Consider the following 15,021-nt stretch of genomic DNA (forward strand, 5'->3'; position numbering starts at 1 on the left):
TCTACCAAGTATTTCTGTTATCTTTAACTTTTGATTTGTGTAATATTATCTTGAAAGTTTCAAAAATGGTGTAATACCACCCTACAACAATGTTTGACAATGTTTTTTTTTTCCAAAATAATGTTGACAACATTAATCATTATTTTGAGCGTTAGAAGGAAATTTTGCTTCTAAAATTTGTTTGAAGGAAATTTTTGATTGGCACATTATTTTTGCATTATCAACTTTCAAATCAAAAGAAAGACTTAACAAATTGTCATAACTCAAAATCAAAATAAGATTTTAGGTTAGATTATATTGAACACCTCCCAAGTCCAAATTCAGACTAATCTATGTTGCCCTCGAGAAGGTCTGAACAACTTTGTATTTAAATATGTGCAAGTCAAGACTGACTCATGGAAAAAATAAAGGCAAGTACAGATTTTAAAAGAGAATTTGTAGAGTGCTTGGGGTAAAATCAATTTTTCATCAAAGTAATATCAGATAAAATCTCAATTCGAAATCTAGAAATATGAATCATTTTTAATAATGAAAATGGGTTGTAATAATTTTCATGCATGATCATGCTCAAAAGTATTTGCATTTGAATCAATAGGTGTCAATATCATATTAGAAAAATGATCCCAAATTATATTATATCACCATTATCAAAATTGGACTGGACGGATTGATTCGATTGGTTGAACTAAGAATCGGTCTGATTCCACCTAAAAATCATTTTTCCTGTGAACCGTTGATTAACCAATTGAACCTACTGCCAATTGGCCAAAACCAATAAAGTCGACGAAAAATCGGTTGAACCGGCCATATTACTTTTTTATTTTTTATTTTTAATTCATATTTCTAAAATGTAATTTATACATATTTGTAACAATAAGTATGATGACATTAAAAAATGCAAGAAATATGAATAAATTATGTATATATATATATATATATTTTAAAGTTATAAATTATAAATTATGAAATAATTATACATATTTTGAATGAAAATGATGTCATAAATTATAAATTATCTTGTTTGAAATTTATATATTCATTTTTCTTGTTATATATAATTATTTCTTTCTACTTTAAATATATAATATTTAAAATATATCAATTTATTTATAATCGATTGGACCTTGGTTTAGTGGTCTAACCATTGAACTGTGAACCGATACTTTAATCAATTTAATGACCAGTCTAATTTTCATAGCATTGTATTATATATATTTACAGGATCCAAAATTGAAGTTAGCTTTTAGTAGAATTTAATTTTTAAATTTTCTAATAGTTCTTATATTATGTTTAAACATGTCCACTTCTTTGAAAACCAATCTCATTTCTAGCTCATCTTTGATTTCCAATTCAACTTTGGTCAATCCCAACTCAATTATAAAAATAATTTTTTAATTTAAATTGACTCATTAATAACTTTGCTCAACTGTCTAACTAATTAGATCATTTGGTTCGGTTCGTAAAATAGTGACATAATAATAACATGAAAATAAAATGATTTTCATTTAAAAAACCAAAGAGGAATCTAATTCTAAAAAGGTAGGAGTTATGTATATAACCTTATATATTTATATCAAATCAAATCATGACATGTAAATTTTAATGTATTAATTTAATTAATAACAAAAATTTATTATATAAAAAAGAATTTATAAAAAATTCACACTATTGTATATAATTTTTCTCCATCCTAGAATTAGGGCCACAAGATGATGTGACTGCTTCAGGTTAATTAATGCATTTAATTGGAAACCAATGTATGATTACACCCAATGATATGATATATACATGTATAGCCGTTATGTTACGTTACATCTCGTTTCTATGCTTCCTTGAGACAGCAAATAAGACTGGATGCTTTGTTGTACAGTACAACAGCCAACACGTGATAGTGATTAGTGTTTGTATAATACTTTATTTCTTTTATAGTGACTGTGTTCAAATTATCACGAATTCAAATTAACGTAACTAATAAATGCTCTCGTCATTTAAACAAATAAACAGAAATTTCAATTCGTATATTAGTTTAGAAAAGTTTGCTATTAGCCTTCATAATTACCCGAGAGGAGACACTATCTGCTATTCATTAAAAAAAAAAATAATACTCCGAGTTTATCACCAAACACATTCAAATTATCATATTAGTAGGAATTGTGCCTCATCTTTCATGTTAAGTAATAACCAGGTGTCTTGAAATTTGAATTGTGACTAATATGCCTGATAATTTGGGTTTTATCTTGTTTTATATGCCTTCTAATTTAAATTTTGTTAAAAAAAGAAAGAAAGAAAGTATGGCCAGTGCCACATTGGCTTGTGACTTGAAGTCCAGTAAAGAAAAAGTTAAGAAGATGAAATAATTATAGTGAAGCCTTTTTAAATTTTAAAATAACATTGCAACAACATGAATGTTTGTTGTAAATAAGTTTTAAAGCTCAATTTTTTGTACACATTTTGCTTTAAGCATACATTCATCCATCATGGTTGCTGGCACTAGCTGCAAGTGAATTGTTATTAAGGATGACCAATACGGGATTTGAACGTGGAATTTTTTTTTCTTTTCTGAAAACTTATTTAATCATTAGGTTACTAATAACATTTAATTTTATCATGCAAAATATTAAACACACACACAAACTTAGTCTCAGCCAATTAAGAAATAATATATAATGGTAAATTTCAAAAGTTTAGTTTGTAAATTTATTAATTTATTATATAATAAAATTGTGAATTCTAATAGGATAATTATCAATAAAGTTGTTCTGTCGACGTAAAAGAAATGAAATTGGTTTCAGAAATTATTACTGCCCTTTACAAGTCATATTTAACTAATTTACAAAAATTAAATAAGTTAAAATTATTTGATATTCTTAAGATTCTCCCATCTTTTCAAAAATATCAATAATTAAATTTACTAAATTCTTACCCAATTTTATTCATTTCTCTCATACTTTCAAATCATAATTAATGAATAATATCCATATTATGATTATGAGTGCTATTGTAAAAAGCATCGGCGACTTGCTTCGTAAATTTTACAAAATAATTTATAAACATGAACATAGAAGGTTTATAAAAGATGACTGAATTATAAGTTATAAGAAAGAAATTAAATACTATATATTTTTCTTATCAAATGAGATATTATGTAAACAAATATATTAAATTTACCAATCTTAATTGTCGGGTATTGGTTACATTTTCAAAAAATAAAAAATATATAGTTATCATTGTATCAATCACTATATAAGAGTATGTATATAATGAATTAGTGCCCTTTGATTTTTAATGACCATATTCGTTGATGTGACAATTAATCATTTTAATAATGGGTAAAGTAGCAAATTTGGCCACAAACTATTTTTGAAAGAGTATCTAGTAGCCTAAACTATTAGATGATATAAAATAAATCACAAACTTTTAAAAATGGAGCATCCAATAGCTCGTTGTTAACTTCAAGTGATGGACGTTATGTAGGATCTACAATGACACGTGGCATGACGTGGGCATGGCACACTAGCATATAAATGTGCAAATTTAGCCCCAAATTATTTTTCAAAAAACATTGGGTAGCCTATACTATAAAAAAATGGATTATCCAACACTTTCTTCTTAATTTTAATGAAACACTATTTATTTTCATACTTATAAGGCCCATAAAGCATTAATCTCCTTAATTTTTTTACTTTCGTTCTCAATCTTAGCTCAAGAAAAAAAAGTTCAACAAATTCTTATTTGAAGACATTCACAAAGACATGTATGCTTTGAAGCTCAGTGTCTTTGTTTTTTTTTTGGAATAAAAATGAAACCATTAATACAAATGATCAAAGAATAAAGGCATTACAGAGTTTATTTCTTTCACTTTCCTCCCCCTCTCTAAGCCAAGAAGGTGGCTAAAAATGTAGTCATAGTCTGGCATTATTTGTGCATACTTAGCCATGGAGTTTGCCATTCTAACATAAGACCTATGCTTAAATAATAAATTAACATTCCATGATCTGCCAATAAGAGCTCTAGCTTCTTGGATAATATCAACAAAAAGGGTGACTTTGATTAATATCCCTTGTGATCAAGTTGATTGCATTTAGACAATCTGATGTCACTTTTACCTGTTTTATTCCCAAGTTTTAGTAATGGTTTAACCTAATAATGATGCTTTTGACCTTCACAATTGATGGTTGCAAGGGTTCAGTTTTGCTGCAAAATCCTAGTACTCCAGTTCCGTCATTCTATCTAATAATTCCACCACAAGCACTACTTCTTGTTGGATAAACTGACTTGTCCGTCTCTAGAGTAAAACAATCAGATATAGTTCTCATAGTTGTCCTTTCCTCATAGTTCTTCCTTTACAAGTAATGTTTTAGATGTAAATCTTGCAAGGCTTTAAGATATAGATTGAAAGAGAAAATAGTATACTCATCCTCCTTACTCCTCAGAACCAAACATTTTTTTACATCTTGAAACCCATATATCCCAACAAGTATAAGAAAAGATAACACTCCAAGAGACATTTTTAGCACAAGGTCTACCCAATTCCTTCTTTAAGTTCTATTTAAGCCAATCCTCATTGTTTAGACTCATAAAACCATCCCAAAGTTTAGGTGAAATCAATTCAAACCATATCTCTCTAGCATGATGATAGTCCCGAAGCAAATGCATAAGGCTTTCTTTAGTGCCTTTGTTTTAGAGAAAGTATCATTGTATTAAAATTAGTGAAGATGAATATTAGCTTCCTTGTAGGTCTATTACTCTATTTTCCCCCACAATATAATAGGTTATGGCATTTCTACTACATAATTGGAGGCTATTAGGTTTTCTTGAGTATGTACAATAATTTTAAGGTTATTGTAATATCATGACAAAAAAAAGTCTTCCAATTGCCAACATCATAAAATTGAAAACCCCATTTGATAAACCTAATCCTCTGAGAACTCAAAAGTTTCACAAGAATCAATTTTTCTAAATGAGTAATGTAACACTTGCCCCGAGTGTTATCCAAAAATCACACAATTCAAATAAATTAAGTGTGGTTAAGGAATTAATCCTAAAACCAACTTAGGAAATAAACCATTTAAATCACTAAACAAATACACAATTGCAAAGTAAACATTTAAAGCCTTTAAAAAAATTTATAGGTTCTACCCATAGCACGCGGAAGCAAGCTAGATGAAAGTGAAATAAAAAGATGCTGTCATGACAGCATTAAATTGCTGTCATGACAGCCCTCCTGGGCCAACTTTCAGAAGGCACCGTTTCATCATTTGACCTCCAATCGAAGTGATTTTAAAGCTCACACGTCACATTCAAAGGGTACTATAAGTATATCAAATTTTAAAAAGATCCAACGATCGGATTGAAAATTAGACATGTTAAAAAAATTAATTATTTTTGCTGTCATGACAGCTAAAGCTGTCATGACAGCACTTCCGGACCAACTTCCGGAGTGCACCATTTCATTATCTGACCTCCGATTAGAGTGATTCCAAAGCCCACATGTCGCTTTTAAAGAATACTATTAGCATACTAAATTTTAAAAAGATTCAACGGACAGATTGAATTTTGTGCAGGTTACAACATCAACACTGTAGCTGTCATGACAGCAATTTAATGCTGTCATGACAGCACCTCCAGACCAAATTCCGAAATGCGTCGTTTCTCCGTCTGATATCCGATCGACGTGATTCCAAAGCCCACACGAAGCTTATAAAAGGTTTTACTTGTGACCCAAATTTTAGAGAAATCCAACGGTCGGATTAAGATTTGGACACCCGGATGCAAAAATGCAGCTTTTTGGTAAAAACCATTTTCAAAATTGTCCAAATCTCATCCTAATGGTCACAAACCTGTGGGAACACTTTGCACACATCAAATAAGACTAAAAACACCTGAAAGAACATTCAAATGATGGAAAACCCTCATATATCAAAATTTGACCACCCGGGTGTCATTTCCCAAAATGGACCCTAAACTCCCAAAATGCACAAATCATACAAGAGTGGTCACAAATCAATCTAAATACCATGTATTTATATAAATACACATGCTAAACATTTTCACTTGGCTCAGAGCTCCTTGTAGGGCCCACGCACCCACTCTCTCTATCCAAAGTGTATGTTTGCCTATAGTACACCATTTGCAATGCAACCACTTTGTATTTGCTTATAAAATCACATATATATCAAAATAAATATCTTCTTATAATAGAAACTTGGTATACTAATTAAACTCATCAAAACTACACACCATAACCAAGTTTCCTAGCCACAAGTCTGTAAACAAACAAAAATACATACACAAGCACACAATCCACACATATTCACACACACATATATAATCATATCCTACTGGCACCCTAATCGTAAATACATTACAATATATTTGCTCAAAAGAAAGGGGTTGCAGTTCTTTACAAATCACAAGCAAACCCCTAGCTTTGCTCTTTTCCCTGTCCACCACTGGATCCTTCGCCTGGACCTAAAATATTGAAAAGAAAGGGGCGAGACAACCACAGTCTCAGTAACAGAGAAATCTACATTGATTATTACAAAGTAAGCCATAATCAAATAAACGAATAATAAATTCAACATAGTATATAATTTAGTCATTTAAAATGCATGAATGCATGACCTAGGTCGGTATGGCCTTTCATGACCAACAGAATGCCCCTTGGCACTCTTTAACTCGCAGGTAAACCTTATACCTACTTGTACCTCCACAGGCACAAAACATAATCTAAGGCATGATTTAATCCACCGACCCTCCTATGCCCCTTCGACATGAATCCTAAGCAGTTGAAGCTAACTCCCTCCCAGAGCCAGCCCAACTTACTTTCCATGTGAGGGCTACCTTGGCCTAGGCACTCAACCTCACACTTCATATGTTAAATTCCCTCCCCCACTGAGAGGTGTTGAACACTCAATACACTAACCACTTTAGTGCACTGAGCCCACAATTCGTAAGACAACACTGAGTACTGACAGTGTGCCATAGAATATCAAAAGTCCACACCTTCTCATTGGTGAACTCCCACCGAGATCATGCCTTTTACTCTTGTCTACCTTTCCTGAGTATTGACCATTCAACACTCTATAGTAGTATAATATTTATAAATCTCATTTCTATAAAAACATTGTTATTAAACAATTAGAAAACATATTTGTACTATAATCAAAGTAGTACCCCATAACCCCTTATAAAACACATTTAATCTTTTAAAACATGTAATGCATGATAACTAGTAATATTTATTCAAAAATAGCCAAAACAAAGTAATAGAAAATGTAAATTTTTCCTGTTACCTCAACCCTTTGGTACCAAAAGGGTTCCCCTTATACACAATAGGGCTCGGCTTGTTCCTTACTTCTCAGTAAGTTCCACCAACAATTTTCTACAACATATAAGTGATCCACATCACTTATCATGACAAATAGCATTAATGAAGACTATAACTCATACCACATAACTTAGGTCAATGAGTCATAATCCACCCTAATGGTCCGTATATTAAACCAACCATTCACATAGTATCACTTAACCACCAAAACCATTTATTAGCCATCACTAGGCTAATTTTCAATTTATATAATTTTTTAATCAATTAAAAACCTTTACTTAGTGCCACCAACTTTCATCATTAGCCCTTATAATGAAAACCAAACCTTAATTTAAATCTTATTGGGCTCAAATAGCAAAATTATAACTAAATCAATAGGCTTAAACCATTGAGGAGCAAAAACCCAATTTCTCAAGGTTTATTTTGTGCCCAAAACACCTCTTTTCATTCAATTATTCACTCAAAACATTAGATCATTATATAAAAACTCAAAACATGCTCCCTAGGATCCAAAGAAACAAAAGCTTACAAGAATAAAAGCCTTTGGGATCAAAATCCAAAAATCTCCTCTTTTAAAAATTGAAGAAAATCAAGAGAAAGGGAAGAGGATTGAAGTAGGGAGTTTACCTATCGTGTAGCCGAGCTTGCAACGGTCGTAAAGACTCCTAGATCCAAGCCTAACTCCCTCCCTTTCTCTTCTCTTCTTCCTCTCTCCCTCTCGTACGTTTCCTTTCCTTTCCTTTCCAATTCAGTTTCTGCGTTTCTACATCAGTTTTGGTCTTTAAATTGCTGGTCAAAAAGTTTGAGAAAAATTACAAGAAAGGGCCTAACATTTTTTATTATTGCACAAAAGCTCGGGTTAACTTTGATAATTTTTCCCATAGTTAAAAATCAAATAAAACCAAACTTTTGCTTAGTAAAATTCAAACTCTGAGCCTCTATTAAATTATTTTAAATTTTAATTTAATTATATATATTTTATTTTATTTTTAAAATAAATTTGAGTCTTAACATTTTTAGGATGTTACAAGTAACAACTATAGGATTAATTTTTATAATAACATTTGAGGGTTTCAAAAACCCTACCTTGAGACTATTAGAAACTTCCGCTTTCCTAATGTGCCTACTAACTCAAGTATAAGGCCTAATATTTGTGTTAAAAAAATTGTGTAAGTGCTCAATATGTGTAGAGAGCATACCAACCTATTAATCTATATTCTATTAAACCCTTATTTACTAATCAGATTGTGAAATTTGATATATCACATTAAAAAATAGAAATAATCTAATTCATAAAATGAATTAGCACAAAAATAGTAAGATAAAAGAATCATATACAAATAAGGAAAAAGGAAATAAGTGAAAAAGAAAGAAATAATAAAAAAGGAAAAAATAATGATTCATTCTTATAGTTTCATCGGCTTTCAGTTCTTGTAGTCCCTTTAGTCCCTAATGGTGTTAAATTCGCTGAGGTGTATTTAACATTGTTAAATATGTTGCTGATTTGTTAAATTTGTGTCCAATTAGCAAGAAGACTTATTAAGTTTTTTGTTTCCCTAAAAAAACATTTACTGCTTCAATGAGAAGACGCAACTGGTGAACTTAGGAGGAAACACAATGAGGGTGACTAGGCAGAGGAGACATAGCAAGGGCAGCCAAGATATAGGAGATATTGTTTGAAGATGATGATTCCCTCACCATATGGTTGACATCTAAGCAAATCAAGATGACATTTTCTTTGAAACAAAGCAAGAGGTATAAGTTCATCGTATAAGTTCATCACCTTCTGGTGTTTATTAATTTTATATCCATAATGAATTCATTCATTTGAAATAACTATAATTAAAAGATATAACTTTTAAGTATTCTCAAATAATTGTATAGCAACTCCCTCCCCTCCCCTCATGTCCCAATGTTGAAACTTCAAACCATGATTCCAAAAAAATAAAATAAAATTTAACATATAAAAAAAATGAGAAGATACTCACCTAATTTTCAAATTTGAATGGTTTTAGATTGGATACTCATTTTTTGCAAGGGAAAAAATTTCATACCCAAAATTGAGATACAGCCTCGACCAAATTAGAGGAAGAGCTAGATTTCAAGTCCAAGAAATTGGGATCATTTGTAGAAGTAGCTTGTAATGGAAGCGCAGGCAGTAAAAAATGGCCATTCCCTTACTAAAGCAATTCTCTAAAATTGATTATTAGATAAGGTACCATTCATTTCCATTTTGCACAGACAAAGATACAAGAATATGACAAGATAAACTTCACGTTATTCTTCTATACCTAGATGCCATAGTTGCATCTCCTCCCAAGATCAATAGCTAGCTGTGTCTTTTAGTTTGTCAAAATATCTTTTTAAAGTATTGGGTGCAATTTGGAGTTTTATCATTTCTAAAGCAATGAGAGTTTTGTACATGTAATTTAAGATGTTGAATTTTTAATTTTAAGTGTCCAGTAGAATCGATGAAACACTTATTAAGTAACTTTAAGTCTGTTCAATTGTTTGATTTCTTTAGTGAATAATTTCTTAATGATAAAGAAGATGAGAGGAAGAAGGTGAAATTAGGATGGTGAAGGGTGGGGTGCATATAATTATTTTTATCATTTTCTTTTTCACCCAAGCAAAATTTTAATCTTAAGAGAAAAAATTATATGATTTCCATATCAACATAAATAGGTCTACTAACGGTCAACATAGTCAAACTATCATGTCAGGGTAACATTTCACTAAAGAAAAATTTCAAAATATCAATTGTGCCTATGTGAAAATTTTGAAAGTAATTTTATATTTTATACTTTATCTTTTCTTTTTATATGAATATAAATTTATATAAGTTAATATAAGTAAACATCATAATGTGTGATAAAAAATATTACCTACAATAACAGTTTCTAAAAATATATGATCATTAATGTTCATTTTAGCTTATTTTTTAAGGTATTTTATTTAGTTTTAAAGTTAAAAAAATTAGATATTATAAGGATGAGCTCTGATACCACTTATTGAGCTCTGATAACATTTGTTAAATTTATAGAGGTTATGAATTCAATCCGTACAATTTGTTTCATCTATTTAAAAATTCATAATATAAAATAAAATAAAATTTTATACAAAATTTTAAAAGTATACATCACATGAGATATTGTCAAAATATCAAATATAATAAATAAAAATAATACTTATAAATTTGAAGGTAATGTCATTGTCAATAAAAAGATTTTGAAGTTTTTTTTTAAAGTACATAGCAATTCAATAATTACAAAACATATGAATACAAACGAAAATGATGTCTATTAGGTTGATAGGATGAAAATCATATAGCTCACTATCATAGTTATGGTGAATGACTATGGATTTTATATTATGTATCTAATGACTTGTAGCTTTGAAGTCAATATTTAAAATACCAATTTATACATTATTTTTTTATGGATATAAATCCAAATAAGGAAATGAAGGTCATATATATAATGTTTGGAGTAAAATAGTCAAATATAAAATTTGGTAAATGTTAATTCTTCTATTAAATGCCTTAGAAAGAACTTTTTAGAAATGTGATTTTTAGAAAGTTGTTTTTGGGTAAAATTTGATATTCAAACAACTTTGAGCTTCTTAAAAATGCAAAAGAACTTTTTGAAAGTGAAAAAGTGAGTTTATCAAACATTTATAAAATAATACCAAAATGTCTTGTAATTAAAATTGTATTTTGTGTCTTGTAAGTTAAATTTTGTCTTATATATGTTGTAATTATGATTTTGGTTCATCAAGTAAGCCAGTGACTTGGAGTCTAGTGGAAAAAGAGTTAGAAGGATGAAATCCACTCTATCATTGTAAAGTCTTCTCAAATTTTAAAATAACATTGCAGCAACTTGATAAATTAAGTTTCGTGACTCATTTTTAATGGTTAAAAGAGGATATTATACCACAACAAAATTTTAAAATATCAGATACTCCTATTTAAATAGTCAAGTGTTAAAAATATCTTTTACCTATAAAAGAAATAAAGATGAAAAGAAACCTTAAGAAGAGGGAGTGTGTGATGTTAAAATCTTTTACTCAACAGGCTTTGAAGTCTAGTACCTTGTTCAAGAGAAAGCAACACTGCATAAAATTAGTGAAGATAAACATTGGTTTCCTTGTGGGTCTATTTTCCCCTTACTGCAACAAGATATGGCAATAAAACTGTAACATTCTAGATTTTAAATTTTGAAATTTTAAGTGTTTAAAAGTAAAAACTGGTAAAATTAAGCGATTAATAAGTTCATGGTGTTTTTGGATGACTAATAAGGTTTTTGGACTTTTGAATAGCTTGAAAAATGAGCTAAGATGACATATGGATTGACTGGACTCGAGTGAGTGGCCATATTGACATGTGGCATTTTCTATGCCATGTGCCATGGCACACGCACCTTGCGCTGCGATTCATGGCTAGTTTCTGGGTTAAATTAGACACAAGATTGTGTTTGATTTTAGAAGGGGAAAAGAAAGAAAACGTGAGAGGCAACTGAGAAGGCTCTTGGGTCTACTAGGGCTTAACTTTTAGAGCATTTTGGAGGTATTTAGAGCTTGCTACTCCCTTGGGTAAGTTTTCTCTACCTCTTCCCTCTCTTTTATGTGAATTTTTAGTAGATTTAGATATGGTTGGGGCTTGATTTTGTGTTTTTTTTTGTTTTGACTAAACCCATTGACTTAATTAAGGTATTGGAGAGTTAAATCAAGCTTCTAAATCTATATTTATAAATTTTGTAGTGATTTAAAATTTTTGGTTAGGATTTGGACTAACCATAAGTGATATTTGAGGGTTTGTAAAGCAATATGGGTAAATATTTAAGCCTATTTAAGTGTTTAAAGGCTAAATAAGATTAATGGAGCGTGTTTAGAGAGTTGATGGTGTTAAAAAGGGGTTAATTAGGGTGAGAATTGATGTTAAATGTTTCATCTTATAGATTAATTATTGATTGGGCGTTGTTACACTAGTAGACACTTGAGAAACCAAGTTTTGACCATGGTAACCTTTTTGTTGAGATAACTAAATTGTTTAAACTCCCGATTTATGTGTTTGGATGATTGTGTAGCAATTGCAAAAACTACTATTGCTTTAGACTAGTATAGTATTAGTATGAAAAATGATTATATTTTAGAAACATTATGCAAAGTAGGATGAATAACTATGTTTTGCACAAGTGGGGTTTTGGAAGTTTTATGCTAAATCTTATGTTTATATATATCTATTTGCTAAATTATATGATTTATGGTGGAAATGATTATTCAAGTGCAAATTTATATGTTTATGTCTATGTGTGAAATTGTTGAGTATATGTTTGGCATGATCATTGTGAGAGAGTGGGAGTTCACCCTAGTATTGTTGTCGAGAACATTGTTTGAAAATCTATATGATACATTGGCACCATGGAGGCCCTAGTGTATAGTTCTATATTTGTTTGAAAGTCCCAATACTATTTAAAATAGAATAGGCATACTACACCTCGGATATTTATGGAAAGGGGGAATTTGTAGTCTATAATGGGTGAAGGCACATTTGGCCAGGACTGCCTCCTATGATTGGTGAGCTTGAGCCTATTCAGTCATATGGATTCAATTCTATCGAATTGTCAATCTATTGATTCAGTCAGAGGAAATAAATAGGATATAAGGCGGTGTGTTAATCATGCATATCTTTAATGTATAGCCATGTGTGTGTGTGTGTAACATGATATGTATGGAATATGCATATTAAATGTCACTTCACATACTCACTAATTGTTCTTACACATGAGTATTTTGTTTATATTATTTGGTTACTAAGTCCTTAACTCACCCTATGGTTAAATTTTACAAGTGAAGGCTCCGATAGGAGCAAAGAAAAGAAAAGTACTATAGAGAATTGAGGGACTTGTGATGTATAGTTTTCTCACTCTATCTTTTGATTTTGTAACGAATGATTTATGTTTATGCCAACTTAGGATCATGTGCCATTTTGTAGTCACTTGCACAAGAATTTGTGTAAATATATGTATCTCAACCTAGAATGATGTTTTTATGTTGAATTGGTTGTGAATGGTTGAGATATTAGTGTAAGTGATGTTTTGAGTTGCTTACGTATTGAAATGGCCAAAATGATGTTTATTGTGAATTATTATCACCTCTTGAATTCATTGTGAAATTGGGGTTTTGGTGGCCAATTTGTGTTTGGATTATTTTGGTTGTTGTATAATTATTTTATCAAGTTATTTATGGTTCATTTGAGTTGGTTTAAGTGGCTCCAAGATTATTGGCACTAGGTATGTGGCTTTGGACCAAGTAGCCACAAGATCATTGGCACTAGGTATGTGTCCTGGACACTCTTGTGGTTGTTTTGAAAGGAAAATGTCTCATTTTATATTTGGATGTCCAACTTTTATATGATAAAGTGTATGGGTATGAGATCGATGCCAATAGTTAGGTGGCTCAAAAAGCCACATGTGAGCACTTGAATCGCTCAAATCAAACGTCGAGTGGCAAAACAACAAACTCTAAAAGTTAGTTCTGGAGTGCTATCATGACAATTATTTGCTGTCATGACAACAGGAGTGTGCTGCGGAGCAAAATAAATGCGCTGTAGTGCACTGCACAAAGAGGGACGTGGTCCCTTTATACCATCTGCCACAACGAACGGTGCTTTTTTGGAAAATTCCCAAAATGCTCCAATTGAAGTATATAAGGTTGTATTGGATTTTTATGCTTTCACTATATTGTGTAACTTATTTTAAACTATAGTTAGAGCTCAAATGTCTTTTTAAAAAAAGTTTTTTAGGATCTGAATCTTTTAAATTAATTTTTCTTAACCCTTGTGTTATGATTACCTTACATAAGGAATTTAATTAATCCTAATTATGATAATAGTATTTTGTGTCTCGTATTTTGTGTGTTTAGTAACGTTAGAGCAGACATTACAAAAACCATATAGAAAAGGAAGCAATCTAACATGGAGAAGGTGCTCTTAACTAATATTTGTCAAATAAATGTTAAAAAACCATATTAAAGATAGATTGATGAATCAACAATTTGAATAATTTAAGTGAAGTAAAAACTGTAGAAATGGCATGAATGACGACATTTTATGGAACACACTGCAAAATCACGTTATAACTTTAATCATTACTACTAAACAAAACAAGATAAGAAAGATATTGAGTAGAAATGTCCTACACATCTAAGATACACATCTTATAAAGATTGATCAGATGAAATTTAAACAGTACAAATTTGGATTTTTTTTTTCAAAAAATTTCACTACTTTCATGTATAAATCTAAGGGAAAATTACAAATAGGTCTCAAATAATATATTTATCTACAGATAAGTCTTTCAAAAATCAAAAATTACAACCAAGTTCTTTGAAACGTGAGTGTAATTTATAATTTGAGTATAAGGACAATATTGTCCCTGATAATTTGACTTTTACTTACAACCACAAATTTACAATTTACAAATAAAACTTCATAATTAATAAGTCAAATTTCTTATTTAACACTTCATATAATATAGAGTCTTTATAAAGTTAATTATGCTTCTTTAAGTTATAATTACATGGTGAACTATGAATTTTACATCTCAATTAGACCAATTATAGCCTTAAATAGACTTAATTAACTCCATAGAGACTCTATATTATATAGAGTGTTAAACAAAGGCAGTTGTTGT

This window comes from Prosopis cineraria, unplaced genomic scaffold, assembly GCF_029017545.1.
Source record: "Prosopis cineraria cultivar Desert tree isolate PC_DT_omini unplaced genomic scaffold, ASM2901754v1 PC2, whole genome shotgun sequence".
NCBI classification, from domain to species: Eukaryota; Viridiplantae; Streptophyta; class Magnoliopsida; order Fabales; family Fabaceae; genus Prosopis; species Prosopis cineraria.